The sequence below is a fragment of the Ursus americanus genome, chromosome 7, assembly GCF_024610735.1.
Source record: "Ursus americanus isolate L20-20 chromosome 7, mUrsAme1.1.p, whole genome shotgun sequence".
Taxonomy (NCBI): Eukaryota; Metazoa; Chordata; class Mammalia; order Carnivora; family Ursidae; genus Ursus; species Ursus americanus.
The window spans coordinates 22,017,296-22,032,828 of record NC_142133.1 but is presented as its reverse complement, the minus strand read 5'-3'; the positions used below and the strand labels follow the sequence as shown (position 1 = coordinate 22,032,828).

The window sequence follows — 15,533 nt, the reverse complement described above, 5'->3', positions numbered from 1 at the left end:
CAAGCTTCTTGACAGCAACAGAGTTCAGAAAAAAATGAGGCAATGCCTTTCCAGTTCTGCGGGGAAGCTATTTCCATCCTAGAATGTTATTCCTATTCTTAAGTAACAATCACCTATGAGGGTAATTATGCAAAGATGCCCATACATTTTTTCTCAGGAAGCTACTGAAGGATGGGCCCAGCAAAATGAGGGACTTGACCAAAAGAAGAAAATATGGAAGCTGGGAAACAGGAACTGTCACACAAAACTAGTAAAGATTGTCAGTCCTGAGGGACACCCAGTGGCTCAGTTGGTTAAGCGTCTGCCTTCAGCTCAGGTCATGATCCCAGGGTCCCACATTGGGCTTCTTGCTCAGCAGGCTCCCTCTGCCTGCTGCTCCTCCTGCTTGTGCTCTCTCACTCTCTCTCTTTCTCCAACAAATAAACAAATAACTAAAATCTTTAAAAGAAAGAAAGAAAGAAAGAAAGAAAGAAAGAAAGAAAGAAAGAAAGAAAGAAAGAAAGGAAGGAAGGAAGGAAGGAAGGAAGGAAGGAAGGAAGGAAGACAAGAAAAGAAAAAAAAAGATTGTCAGTCCTCAGATGACAACCTAGGCATCAACCAGTCCAAGATAGGAGCAGGAGGACAGAGATAATCAATAGATTATCTGAAATGTTAAATGTAGTATTGATAAGCATCTGAAAACCTAATGAAACATTTGGTTAGATTGACAGAAAACTGATAGAATGAAAAACTAGGCAATTCTTAACTCTAAAGAAAACAAAAGTTTGTACCATGAAAGAAAAGTAGTCAAATACACTTACTTGGCTTACCAACGAACAACATTTATATAATAATGTAAATACTAAATACTGAATTAGCTAGAAATTAGGTTAGATTATAGTAAGAGAATGGTGGGGAGAGTATAGGGGAAGGGAAGTATATGAGTGTTTGGAGTTAATAGATAAAGTCTACTATATATATATTTTTTTTCTTTTTAATATTTTATTTATTTATTTGACAGAGAGAGAGAGCACAGCAGGGGGAGCAGCAGAGGGAGGGGGAGAAACAGATGTCCCGCTAAATAGGGAGCCGGAGGTGGGGCTCAATCCCAGGGGTGACCCTGGGATCATGACCTGAGCCAAAGGCAGATGCTTAACTGACTAAGCCACGCAGGGGCCCCTAAAGCCAGAAATTTACAAAACAAGAAATAGCAGTACAGCTATATGCATAATATAATCAGGAAAACTGCCAAAGAGTTAAAAGCCTCAGCTGTGGGGAGGGAGAAGGCACTGCTTTTTGTTGTTGTTGTTTAATATAAGCTCTGTAGTATTATTTAGTATTTTGTCTAACCTTGATTTTAAAAAATTTATACTGCAGGCACCTGACTAGCTCAGTCGGTGAAGTGTGCAACTCTTGATCTCAGGGTTGTGAGTTTGAAAATCATGTTGGATGTAGAGATTACTTAAAAATAAAATCTAAAAAAAAATTAAAAATAAAATAAAATCTTTATTTATTTATTTTTTTAGAGAGAGGGTGAGCAAGAGTGGGGGGGGAGCAAGGAAAATCCCAAGCAGGCTCCAAGCCCAGCACAGAGCCCAACAAGGGGACGATCTCAAGACCCTGAGACCACAACCTGGGCCAAAATCAAGAGTTGGACACTTAACTGACTGAGCCACCCAGGCACTCCTAATATAAAATCTTTCTTAAAAAAATTATACTGTACTCCCTCTAAAGAAAAGAACCAATGAGGATAAATCCACAGATTATTCATGTTTTAGCTTTCGCATTAATGCCAACACTCTATTTAGTTCAAATTCTTTTCAGAGAGTCAACATTTGCTGAGTTTAGAAAGAGCTCATGGCTCCATATGCCCTGTCTCCTTCAAAGACCAGTATTTGAATTTCCAAAGAATTACTCACAATGGGAAAAATGTTCTCTCCTATTTCCCATGTGTGATTAGAGAATACCCCAAAGCATGAAATATTTTAAAATATTTGTTTTCTGAATGTTTATTTATTCTCCATATTTACAACTACCTCTCTGTTTGCCATTTGATAATCAAATCAAAAGCCTCGTTTGCTCTGTTCTGCCTTGGCCTGGTTCTCCCTCAATCCCCTCTAAGACCTTGACTCCATTACATCATTCAGGGCCTTTTCTGCTTTAACTCCTAATTTATGTGAGTAATTCCTATATTTTACCTTATAAATTGCCAAAGTATTCTATAAACAAGAGTATTGTAGATAGTTTGCAAACAATAAATACATATACATTAAAGAAGTTTATGAATTCAGAACCTATTAATAATCTAGAGTAAATACACTGTTAGCATAATAAAATGTACCTTCCTGATAGGACAAAGTCTGTCAGTGACTATGTAACAGTAAACAACTATCTCAGAGTTGGATTAATCAAACATAGGCTCAATATTTACTTTTTTTAAAAAAAATATTCATTTCTAGGGGTGCCTGGGTGGCTCAGTCAGTTGGGCATCTGACTTCGGCTCAGGTTATGATCTCAGGGTCCTGGGATTGAGCCCCAAGTCAGGCTCCCCACTCAGCAGGGAATCTACTTGTCCTTCTACCCCTCCCCTGGCTTGTGTGCTTTCTCTCTCTCTCAAATAAATAAATAAAATCTTTAAGAAAATATTCATTTCTATACATGGGCATTTTCTCCTCAAACTGTTTCTAAGTGATAGGTTCTGCCATTCTGAGGGTAACTTTACAGACCAAAACCTCCGAGGAACTTAAAGAGGACATATTCATTAAAATTCAGTATTTATGTTTAAGACTCACTTTAGCTAATTACTGATTTCAAGAAGCATTTGAGGAGCAAACAAAATGTTTTCCATCCATGAGTTTTTTTAAAGATTTGTTTATTTATTTTGGGGGGGGGCAGAGAGGAGGGACAGAGAAACTCAAGCCGACTCTGCAGTGATCACGAGACCCGTCACAGGGCTGGATCCCATGACCCGAGATCAGACCTGAGCCGAAATCAAGAGTCAGACTAACCGACCATGCCACCCAGATGTCCCTCTCTGTCCATGATTCTTTACTCACAATTATGATTAGTTAAAAATAAACTCTGGTACTTATATGGATTTTTAGGTAGGGAAAAAAAGAGAGAAATGCATAGCTGCAAAACAAAATGTGAAAACAGTAAGAAAAATTTCAGCACCAGAAAACCCCCAGGGGCAGGTTGCATAGTTATTAATAAAACTAGACAGTGTACTTTATGGTTCAAGTCAAAATTCATATATCCTTCCCAAGTACCCATATACTTAGGGGCGGGGGAGGACTCACTAGAAAGCTATTTTGCCTGATTTATTTGGAAAATAGCTGTAATTTCCATTTAATTTTAATTAATTTTAATTTAATTTTAAAGAAGGTTTTGGTAAATTCTCCCCTGTATTTTTATTTATTTATTTATTTATTTATTTATTTATTTATTTATTTATTTATTTATTTTTAGAGAGAGAGAGAACAAGAAGGAGGAGAGGCAGAGGCAGAGGGAAAGTGAATCCTCAAGCAGACTCCCTGCTGAGCATGTAGCCTGACTGGGGGGGAGGGCGATCCCAGTGCCCTGAGATCATGACCTGAGCTGGAATCGAGTCAACACTTAGCCAACTGAGCCACTCAGGTGCTCCTGTTCCCTTGTATTCTTTTTTTTTTTTTTTAATAATTTTTTCTTATGTTATGTTAGTCACCATACAGTATATCCTTAGTTTTTGATGTAATGTTCCATGATTCATTATTTGCATATAACACCCAGTGCACCATGCAATATGTGCCCTCCTTAATACCCATCACCAGCCTATCCCAGTCCCCCACCCCCCTCACCTCTGAAGCCCTCAGTTTGTTTCCCAGAGTCCATAGTCTCTCATGGTTCATTCCCCCTTCTGTTTACCCCCTTCATTCTTCCCTTCCTTCTCCTACCTATCTTCCTGCTATTTCTTATGTTCCATAAATGAGTGAAACCATATGATAATTGTCTTTCTCTGCTTGACTTATTTCACTTAGCATAATCTCCTCCAGTCCCGTCCATGTTGCTGCGAATGTTGGGTAATCATTCTTTCTGATGGCTGAGTAATATTCCATTGTATATATGGACCACATCTTCTTAATCCATTCGTCTGTTGAAGGGCATCTCGGCTCCTTCCACAGTTTAGCTATTGTGGACAATGCTGCTATGAACATTGGGGTTCATATGGCCCTTCTCTTCACTACGTCTGTATCTTTGGGGTAAATACCCATTATTTATGCAATTTATGCAATTGCTGGGTCATAGGGTAGCTCAATTTTTAACTTTTTAAGGGACCTCCACACTGTTTTCCAAAGTGGCTGTACCAACTTGCATTCCCACCCTTGTATTCTTAATGCAGGAGTCAACAGATGATATAGCAGAAAACTGTGAAAGTAAAGGTGGGAAATGACAACTGAAATGCCTTCAAGAACAACATGCAATATATTTACTACTTTCTGAATAAATAATCTAGACCCAGATAAGCAGAAATGCTTTTTGGGGAAAATAATAAGTAATTTGAAATCAGAAGCTGTCCCAGAAAATCCAGAATGTGCCATTGAAATACGCATCATTATAAAGACACCATTTGGTCAAAGAATACATGGTCCCATTTTATGCTCACTTAATCGCCTAGAATTCAACTTCATACTTTCATTTTTTTAAAAGATTTTATTTATTTATTTGAGCGAGAGCACGAGCAGGGTGAGGGGTAGAGGGAGAAGCAGACTCCCCACTGAGCAAGGAGCCCAACGCAGGGCTCAATCTCAGGACTCTGGGATCAGGACCTGAGCCTTAGGCAGACGTGTAACTGACTGAGCCACCCAGGCGCCCCTAACTTCATACTTTCAGTAATTTTTTAAAAGAGAAATAGAAATGTAAGTAGTATAGCCAATTATACTTCTGCTACACACAGTGATCATGAGCCCTTGCTAATGAATACTATCTAACCTAAATTTGTCTACTGATGTTGAAAAACTTTGGAAAGAATGTATGCTTTTTTTTTTTTCCTGGTTGTATCCTTGACCATGGACAAAGAAGTCAGAAGCATTGCCCATGATATAAGGCCATGAATGGTGATGTCCTCTCCGTTGCCTATCAGATCAACAACAGACTGGTGGCTTCCCTGGTTCCACTCTCTAATAATATACTAATCCTTTTCAAAGAAGGGCCTCATTGTGCAGTCAAGCTGATGGAAGAGGGCCAGCTCTTTTCCCCTGTTCTCTAGAGAAAGTTCCCAGATGGATATCTCTCTTGAAGTCAGTTGCATTAATCCAAAGAAAGCACACATTTTGGAATCCAAGGGATCTGAATTTAGATTATTTACTTAACTTCTCTGAGCATCTGTTTCTATGTATATAAAATGAGAGAAATAATAATATCTACATTATACATATGGGGGTACTATATCTGAGGGCACTATATCTACATAATAAGTCTGCGTGTTTATTACAAGACATGTTATAGAATTCCATTTAATTTTAGTTTGTGCCCACTCTTTTTCTACTTGACTTCAGAATTAGACTCATGCCTGGAACACTTGGAAGCTTTGTTCTCTCCACCAGACCAGACCTCTGAGTGCATATAATTTGCTTAACAACAGATGTGCTTAACGTGTCTTTGGCTATTTTGTAATATATGGAGGAAAGAATGGCGAGGAGAACAGGAGTCAGATAGATTCGAGTTCAAATTCAGCTTCTACCTGAACACTGACTGTATGTCCTTGGGGAAGTCAATTAACCTCTCTGAGCCTCTATTTTTTTTCCTTTACAAAACAGAAGAGTACTTTTTCTACTACCTAGCAAATATTTTTGAGGTGTTAAGAATGCATAATATAGATCAAAATTCTTTATCAACAATAGAATGCTGTGCAAGTGTTACTGCTTTATTATCATTATTATTATAATAAATAATACTTAATTTTTACCAGTCCTGACAGATGATCTAGAAAAAAAGAAATTATCTCATTCAAGAAAAACTAGTAATTGCATAGTCAGCTCTTTCCTATACTGAGGAAAAGCTAAAGTTAGTAAATATTTAAGTAAAGAATACTAGCCAGAGAATTAGAATACAGCTTCCCGTTTAAGTGTGAACACCAACAATTTATTGGACAAATCTTCCCAATTTATTTAGCTTGGTTTTCTTATCTCCAAAGTAATTCCTACCTCACTTGAGTACTATGAGGACAAATATAGAAAAACAATGGGAAAGATGGCAAGTCCTTTAAACAAGACTTCCATATTCAGATGAGTTTTTTGTTCCTTCTTTCTTTAGGTATGTGGTTGTCAGCAATCGTCTTACCTTGGTTACACACTTTGTTTTATGAGCAAGACTGTTGTCTGATACAATAATCAGAGATTTATGGATGTGGTTGAATTAACCAAGGAGAACTTCAAGGAACATTGGAGGTTTGACAAAGCAGGAAAGAATATCCAGTGGAAAAAAAGACAGTCTCTTCAACAAATGGTGTTGGGAAAAATGGACAGCCACATGCAGAAGAATGAAACTGGACCACTTTCTTACACCATAAACAAAACTAAATTCAAAATGGATGAAAGACCTGAATATGAGACAGGAAACCATCAAAATCCTAGAGGAGGACACAGGCGGCAACCTCTTTGATCTTGGCCATAACAACTTCTTACTAGACACATGACTAGAGGCAAGGAAAATAAAAGCAAAAATGAACTGTTGGTATTTCACCAAGATAAAAAGTTTCTGTACCGCAAAGGAAACAATCAACAAAACTAAAAGGCAGCTCATGGAGTGGGGTAAGATATTTGCAAATGGCATATCTGATAAAGGGTTACTATCCAAAATCTATAAAGAACTTATCAAACTCAACACCCCCCAAAAAAATCCAGTCAAGAAATGGACAAAAGGCATGAACAGACATTTTTCCAAAAAAGACATCCAGATGACTAACAGACACATGAAAAGATGCTCAACATGACCCATCATCAGGGAAAGACAAATCAAAACCACAAAGAGATACCACCTCACACCTGTCAGAATGGCTAAAATCAACAATACAAGAAACCACAGGTGTTGGCAAGGATGCAGAAAAAGGGGAATGCTTTTGTGCTATTGGTGGGAATGCAAACTGGTGCAGACCCTCTAGAAAACAGTATGGAGGTTCCTTGAACAGTTAAAAATAGAGCTACCCTACAATCCAGCAATTGTACTAGTAGGAATTTACTCAAAGGATAGAAAAATACTGATTTGAAGAGATACATGAACCCTGATGGTTACAGCAGCATTATCAACAATAGCCAAACTATAGAAGGAGCCCAAATGTCCATCCACTGATGAATGGATAAAGAAGATGTGGTATAGGGGCGCCTGGGTGGCGCAGTCCTTAAGCGTCTGCCTTCGGCTCAGGGCGTGATCCCGGTGTTCTGGGATCGAGCCCCACATCAGGCTCCTCTGCTGGGAGCCTGCTTCTTCCTCTCCCACTCCCCCTGCTTGTGTTCCCTCTCTCGCTGGCTATCTCTCTCTGTGTCAAATAAATAAATAAAATCTTTAAAAAAAAAAAAAAGAAGATGTGGTATATATACATAAGGGAATATTACTCAGCCATCAAAAAGAATGAAATCTTGCCATTTGCAATAACATGGATGAGCGAGAGTATATTATGCCAAGCGAAGTAAGTCAGAGAAAGACAAAACCGTATGATCTCACTCATATGTGGAATTTCAGAAGCAAAACACATGAACATATGGGAGGGAGAAAAAAGAGAAACAAACCCTAAGAGACTCTTAATGAGAGAACAAACTGAGGATGGGGGATGGGCTAGATAGGTGATGGGCATTAAGGAGGGCACTTGTTGTGATGAGTGCTGGGTGTTGTATGTAAGTGATGAACCACTGAATTCTATTCCTGAAACCAATATTGCACTGTATGTTAACTAACTAGAATTTAAATAAAAATTTGAAAAAAAAATAAGGAACATTGGAGGATCTCAGCCTCACTGTTTAATTAGAGCATGGCTAACAAAAAATACTGCTATGTTAACAAGACTGTTCAAACCACAACCAGGTAAAAACCAGAAACTATGCAGAATAAGAGAAATAGACATTCAAGAAATCTAATATAAGATCAGTCTGTCGGCAGAATCTTATAAGAGCTTCAAACCTCCTTTTCGGACCCTTCACTGTGCATTCGAAGCCTGGAATGCACCGTGTCCACATCAGGACAGTCACGGGACACAGGTGAGGTAAAGCTCATAGGGGGTTAGGGAGGTGTGCGCACAGGAAATTTTCTTTAAAAGAAAAAGTTAGATAGGGTGCCTGGCTGGCTTGGTCAGTAGAGTATGTGACTATTAATCTCAGGGTTGTGAGTTTGAGCCCTACGTGGAGCCTACTTAAACTTTTTTCAAAAAAATTTCTTTTTCAAGAAAAAATTAGAAATGCATTATTGGCAGGAATCAAGAAGAAGCAAAGGAAGAATCCCTTTTTTCATATTAAAACATGCCTAACTTAGAAACTATATGGCTACTATGCTATTTTTAAGTGTCAAGCTCAATGAAAAGAAGCCGTATTTTACATTTCAGTATAAGTGATACTATTTCCACAATAACTTCTCTTATTCCACCATAGGCAAAAGTCTGACAAACGTTTTGAACCTTTACTAGCTCAAGTTATGGCATGTACTCGGCAGCTGTCCCTTCATCGTACAGGAAACTCCCTTTTTCAGAACTCTACCTTGAGCTACAAGCCAGGACCTAGGGCCTGGGGCCTGAGGACGGTTAGGGTTTCTCTACCAACTGGATCCTCTACCCAGAGAGCCTGGGCCAGTATCATCATCGAGTTTCCTGACAGGAAATCGCTTTCTTCTCTTTCTTGAAATGAGATTTAACAAAAGACCGAGAACACCTGTGCTCTCTCCCAGTGAGAACAGATTTTAATTAGTCACAGTCAAATCAAGAGCAGGGACCACAGAATAATTTAAACAGGTGAAGTTTAATATAAAGAATTTTTGAGCAATGATAGGAGAGTAACTATAAAGATGGAAGAAGAGCTCTAATAATAGGTAATGAAGAACTAAGGGAAAGAACCAAAAAAAGAAAAACTTGGAGGAGGTCAAGCTTCAAATCTCATTGAAGAAGGTGCGACCACAGCCCACCTGATGGCAGAGAATCTGCCTAGGCCAGAGAAGGCGCAGAGTTGCCAGGGAAGCAGAAACAACCTTCTGGGCCCAGGCCAGCTAGAGCTAGTGGAAAGGCTGGGTGTACAGAGGGAAACGGGTACAGAGAGAGGCAAAGAGCAGAGGGCCACTGCAGGTTTGAAGCCTGGAATGCACAGTGTCCATGTCAGGACAGTCACGGGACACAGGTGAGGTAAAGCTCATAGGGGGTTAGGGAGGTGTGCCCAGAGGGAGTTGGGCTGTCGCTGTGGGCACTGCAGGGGCTGGCTGAAACCAGCAGAACCTTCCCTCTGCAAGAACTTAGTACACCTCTGCATAGGGCTTGGACCAAGCAGCTCTGAGCCACTGAATAGGACAAAGGCTGAACATCCAGCTCACTAGACAGCCAGCCTGATAGGGCCCCGAGCATGCCCATGCAGAGCAACAAGGCTGTGCCGTCTGGGGCTCCCAGCCACACCACTGCTATTTAAGACAGGAGCTGAAGGTAAGCCCAGTTCTCCTTCAATGTCTCTCTCCAGCGCCCTCTACCGATAGAATATTGAACCAGCTACCAAAGGAAAAATATTTAAAGGGCCCAGACCCATTTTAACAGATAAGTCCATGAAGGGAACCGAGAAGCAATAAATTGATAACCAGCACATTGTCTGGCTGAAGACCTCCATACAGTCAGACCTCCACAGTTAATTGCTCTCTCTCCTGTCCCCTAGAATTAATCTTGCCCCCATGTGGCACCTGCTTCCATCAACCTCAAAGTAACTCTCATCTAACCCATCCTTCCAATCCTTTTCAGTGGGATATTCAGAAATAGCTCTACTGCCTCATAATTGTGAGCCAGTGGAGCCCCCTGGTGGAGGATACGGTATTGCACAACTCTTTAAAGGAATTTGATAGCGCAATCAAAAGTCGAATTAGAGATTAGGCAATTTTTAGAGTGATGGGATTGTTCTATATAGCACTGGGGTGGTATATACATAACTCTGCATTTTTCAAAACACATAGAACTGTATATTACAAAGAATGAACTTTAATGTATGCAAATTTTTTAAAAATCAACCAGGATATTAGAGGATCCTAGAATGGAATGCAGACTGTGAGAAATGAATCTAACTGTATTACAAATGCATGACATAACCTTTCTGAAAGGGGAAGGAAATGATCTAACATAACTTTGGAAAATGGTGTCTTGATTGGAAACTATAAAGCTGAAGATAAAAAGAATTATATATAAACACTGTACTCTGGTCTGAAAATTGGTTTCTTACAGGGATACAGGTTAAGAATTCTGAAAGTACTTCACATATATTCTAGGGTTAGAAAAATTATTTTTGAAAATAGATAACAGGAACCAGATTCCTCACAATTAAAGGAAAAAGTTACAAATAAACAAGGGGAGAGGCTAGAATAAATCCAAGTTAGAGTTGAGGACATCAGTATGAACTCATGTTTAATTTAATATACAATGGATAGATAGATGGATAAATAGATAATTATAGATATTTGTATATACATGCATAGATTTCCTCGCTCTGTCCACTGAGGAAGTCTAAAAGCAGGGTCTCCCGTCCCTGCCAACAGCAATAAACACACTTGTGTCCAGATCTGGGTTTCTAAAAACTGTTCTCCAATAGAAAGAACCAGAGCTCCTTGGAGAGATGGCTGATTCTCGGGCTCGGCAGGGAAAATACAAGATGAGCTTGGAGAAAAGTAAGTATAGCACCAGAAAGTAAGGAAGTGCTCAGACAACAAAAGGGACACAGGAACCAATCTGAAAGAGCTACTAAATGCCAAAGCTAGAAAAATGTGAACAAGAGTGTGATTCTGAGATGTGGAGATGAATTTTTAAAATGCATGTGTCATTATAAGAGTGGAAAACGGTTGTTTCTGGGGAGTAAGAAGCAGAGGGGCAGGGACTGTTGTTTGTTGTGAAATGCCCTGGAAGATAATTTGACACTTTAAACCATGTCTATATTGGCTTTTATAGCTTTGAAAGGGGGAAAAAGCACATTAAAAAAAATTAGAAGAATGGGGGGCTAACAAGGGAGGATTTTGACAAGAGAGGGTTTGTTTGTTGGTTGGTTTGGTTTCTCTGTTTTATTAAAATAAAAGACACTTAGTGAGTTTATATGTGGATAGAAAGCCAACAGAGGGAAAAGATACAACTGCATGGAACAGAGAAACGATTTATAAAGGCAAATATCTGAGGCGGTTAGGCAATCTTAGAGTTTGCTGGGAAGATTTACAAAGGACCAGAGACAGCACCAAGTTCACTATTTCTAGCCTATCCCTGGACAGAGACTGACACATCTACAATCTCAGGAAACCTCTGTCCTAGTCCCTTCTTGCTTCTTGCTGAACCCTGAGTTGCACCCACCCTTGCCTGGTGTGGGGTGCTCTCTCATAAGCTGCAATGGTGCACTCCCTGGCAATTTCAGAGGCAAGCCTGTCACTTCCTTTTGTAAGTGTCTAAACTAATTATAAAGATATGGCAACAATTCTCCATATTTAGGCACTGAAATTCTCTAAGAAAATGCAATATATGTGAATGTACTTAATGCCACTGAAACTGTACACTTAAAAATGGTTGCAGTTGGGGGCGCCTGGGTGGCACAGTCGTTAAGCGTCTGCCTTTGGCTAAGGGCGTGATCCCGGCGTTCCGGGATCGAGTCCCACATCGGGCTCCTCTGCTGGGAGCCTGCTTCTTCCTCTCTCACTCCCCTGCTGCGTTCCCTCTCTCACTGTGTCTCTCTCTGTCAAATAAATAAATAAAATATTTTTAAAAAATGGTTGCAATGGGTGGCTTAGTTGGTTAAGTGTCCAACTCTTGGTTTCGCTCAGGTCCTGGTCTCAGGATTACGAGATTGAGCCCCACCTCAGGCTCTGTGCTCAGTGCGGAGTCTGCTTAAGACTTTCTCCCTCAGCCCCCTCACCGCAATAAATAAATAAATCTTTTCTTATAAATGGTTATGATGGGGGCTGGCTCACTCAGTAGAGCATGTGACTCTTGATCTCGGAGTCATGAGTTTGAGCTCCATGTTGGGTGTAGAGATTACTTAAATAAATAAATAAATAAACAAACAAATCTTTTTTAAAAAAATGGTTGTGATGGTAAATTTTATGTTATATAGGTTCTACCACAATTTTAAAAAGACTTTTTTTAAAGTAAGATACAAAATTAGGGACAGTCACCCCTAAATCCATAATGCTGCATTTGTCAGATTATATTTAGTGATGGAGTAAAGCCCAGGTTAAAATGTATAGAACAAGGTAGAAAAGCAAATTTACCTTCACATGCAACCGTGGAACTAGCCTTGGTTGGGAGAAAGAATTCACTTCCACATCACATGAGCAATTTTGTCTTCCTAGCAATTGAAGAGTTTTCTTCCAGAACTATGACTCACCTTTTTGGAGGAAAGTTCCTTATCACAGTATGGTAGCCAAGGTATTTCCACTAAGTGGAATAGTCATGGCATATTTAATACATTAAAGCATTTTTTAAAAAATTCCATTGCACACTTAAAAAATTTGTTCTCAACTTCAGAAATAATTTTAAAAGGACATGCATTGCCAAAGACTACTTTTAATTATAGTAATAAGCAAGGAATTAATAGGGGGTATTTAGTCAAATGGAAGAAAATCCTATCCACTCAGCCTTACTTCCACATTTCATTCCTCATTTAGCCCAAACCCTGTCCTAATACAATACAATCAATTTATTCATGACAAGGTGATAATTAATATGTAGTCCTAGCAAAATGGGTCTGGTGATATTTTTGATTTGCACCTTCTTTGGTTGAGAACGTTGCATTAAATAACTGTATGGCAAATAAAATGACTTGGCGGGCCCACGCAGCGAAGGAAGTATTTTCAATAGCAAGTTGCCTTTATATGGGCATATTTCTACATTCTAAAATAATGTCTCCATTATCTTGGTTAGAGTTCAACTCTTTAAATCTATAAGAAATATGTGATGCATGAGTGTGTGTGATGATTCACAGATCTGAAATAACACCTACTCTCCTTCGGTTCTGGCACAAAATGTGTCAGTGAAGCCTGCAATTAAGAAAATTATCTTGGCCTGTCTTGCCACAGGGATGGTGACATCAATACACACACCCAGAACAGAAATGTGTTAGTAAAAATGAATTTAGAAAACAATTCTACACCAGCACTGCTTGGTGCCTTGATGTCTTTGCAATGTCATCCAGATCTTTGTCATTGATAACACTATCTATTGAACACTGCTATATTGGTTTTTTGTCTTCACAACATATTGCTTCTTTTAGCCTTTCTTTAGTCTTCTGTTAGTCTTCTACCTATCTAGGGGATAGGTACCATTATGGTTCCTATTTTACAGATTGAGAGAGACTGAAAGAGTTGCCGAAGATCATAAAGCTAAGTGGGAGAGCTTGGATTTGAACCCAGGTCTCTCAGACTCAGATGTTCTCTCTCTTCACTAGGACTGGCTACAGAATTTGAAGGGTCAGTGTAAAATGAAAACGTTGGAGCCCTTATTCAAAAATTATTAATAATCTCAAGACGATGACAGCAGAGCATTTAACCAAGTGTGGGGCCCTTGTGAGCACAGGTTACATACCCATGAAGCTGGCCCTCCTCTTAACCATATCACTTCCCTCCATCATGTCCTTCATATCCATACCGCAACCTCATGCAGCAAATATGTTGTCCAAGCCACAACTCCACTGTAAGGGGTCTTGCATGGATTCATGAGAGACATATGTTGAGTCTGGAGACAACATTTATTTTTCAATCAATCCTTTTACTCACTGAGATTTCACATTATGCTCAAGAGCAGAAAGTATCCCATAATTTTGTAAGTTTTGACTATCAAGCCTTCTCTTCAGTTGGTCCCTAAGACCCTCCTTTTGGTCTCTTTCTTTCTTTAAAAAAATCACTTTGCCATTTACCACTGCAATTTTAAGCATATAACATGGTGGTGTGATGCACTGCTCCTTCCTGCTGTGATTATTTGCTGTTGCTTCAACCTAATGATGGGAAAAGGCCTCAGATCCTTATAATTGTAGAGTCCCGATTAATGAACACTTTGCCTCTCTGGATCTTCTTTTGAAGATCTTTCCAAACCTTTCACTCAGCACTTTCATTCAAGTGGAATGTCTGGAGTTTGGTGGATGGCATGTTTTAGTGTAAACCTTCTACTGTCCAGCACACATCCTGAGAACAAAGGAAGTCTGTTTGCAGTGTGTATGAAGTAACTGGGACATGTACTTTACATTTCCAGGAAAAGGAGTAGGTTGTGTGTGTTTACCTGGGGTGGGGAGTGTTTGGGGGTGGAACGCTAGAAGACAGAGAAGGCATGATCTCCACCGCTGGTGAGGATATCCACCTAATTTGATGCCTAACCCCAGACTCTCTCATCCTCACATACCTACCTACCTCTACTGTGATTTCCTTTTCCACAAGAAGATTTGACTGTTCCTATCTTGTAATTTCTTCCTAATATGGTGTAAGGCAAGTGGAAGCACAGACAGCCCCCAACTGAAACTCTTTAGGATTTAAATATGGACACCTGAGATGGATGTCTCCCTACCTCTTGTGCCTAAGGGTAGATGAGATTATAGATAATTTCTGAATTTGCCCAGAAAGGATAAGGCACAATCAAATATCAAGAACAGTAGTTCTCAGTCTTAAAAGACCACTACCCCTTTTTACAATGAAACATTTCCTTTGGGGGCACCTGGGTGGCTCAGTCAGTTAAGCATTTGCCTTCAGCTCAGGTCATGATCCCAGGGTCCTGGGATAGAGCCCGTGTGGGGTTTCCTGCCCAGCTCAGCGAGGAGCCTGCTTCTCCCTCTTCCTCTGCTGCTCCCCCTGCTTGTGGTCTCTATCAAATGAATAAATAAAATCTTAAAAGGAAAGAAAGAAACAGAGAAAAAAAGAGAGAGAAAGAAAGAAACAAACAAACATCTTCACTGTCCTGAAATGAAATTCATATATAACTTACCAACACACAGAAAAACCTTTTTTAAATTAACATAATGTTCTATGTGCAACATAAAGAAGAACTAAAATTAGAGTTAGGGTTTATGTTCAAATAACTATAAGTAGGTTTTTCATCCACATCAATGCCCTGGAGGACATGTGAAAGATAGGACAATTTCTTTGTTCTATGGAACTGTTCCACACATCTGTCAAGCCTGGCTCCCAGCCACCAAACACCAGTTAGCATGGCTTCAATCGTTGTGATAACCAAAAATACAGCTGCAATTCCCAGAACACCTCTTAAATGGTGGTACTGCCCCTATAGGGAGCCACTGGTCTGAGTAGGAGTGCCTGTGTATTGAATTCCTTTGGATTCTCCCTTGGTTAGGATTTCCAGGTAACAGGACAAGATATACTTGCCACACTCCCAGGCT

General features: G+C 39.6%; 1 protein-coding gene across 10 annotated transcripts in view; it reads right to left on the bottom strand.

Annotated features, from left to right (window-relative positions):
• The window catches only part of LOC123785927 (uncharacterized), a 98,892-nt gene that overhangs the window by 37,766 nt on the left and 45,593 nt on the right, over positions 1–15,533 (bottom strand). Inside the window, exon 4 of one of the 10 annotated variants that reach the window (XR_015725185.1) lies at positions 3,831–13,885. The exons of the other annotated variants lie outside the window; for them this stretch is intronic. The gene's annotated coding sequence lies outside the window, so the exon portion shown is untranslated. Of the gene's footprint in view, positions 1–3,830; positions 13,886–15,533 lie in introns of those variants that run through there. 10 annotated transcript variants of the gene reach the window in all.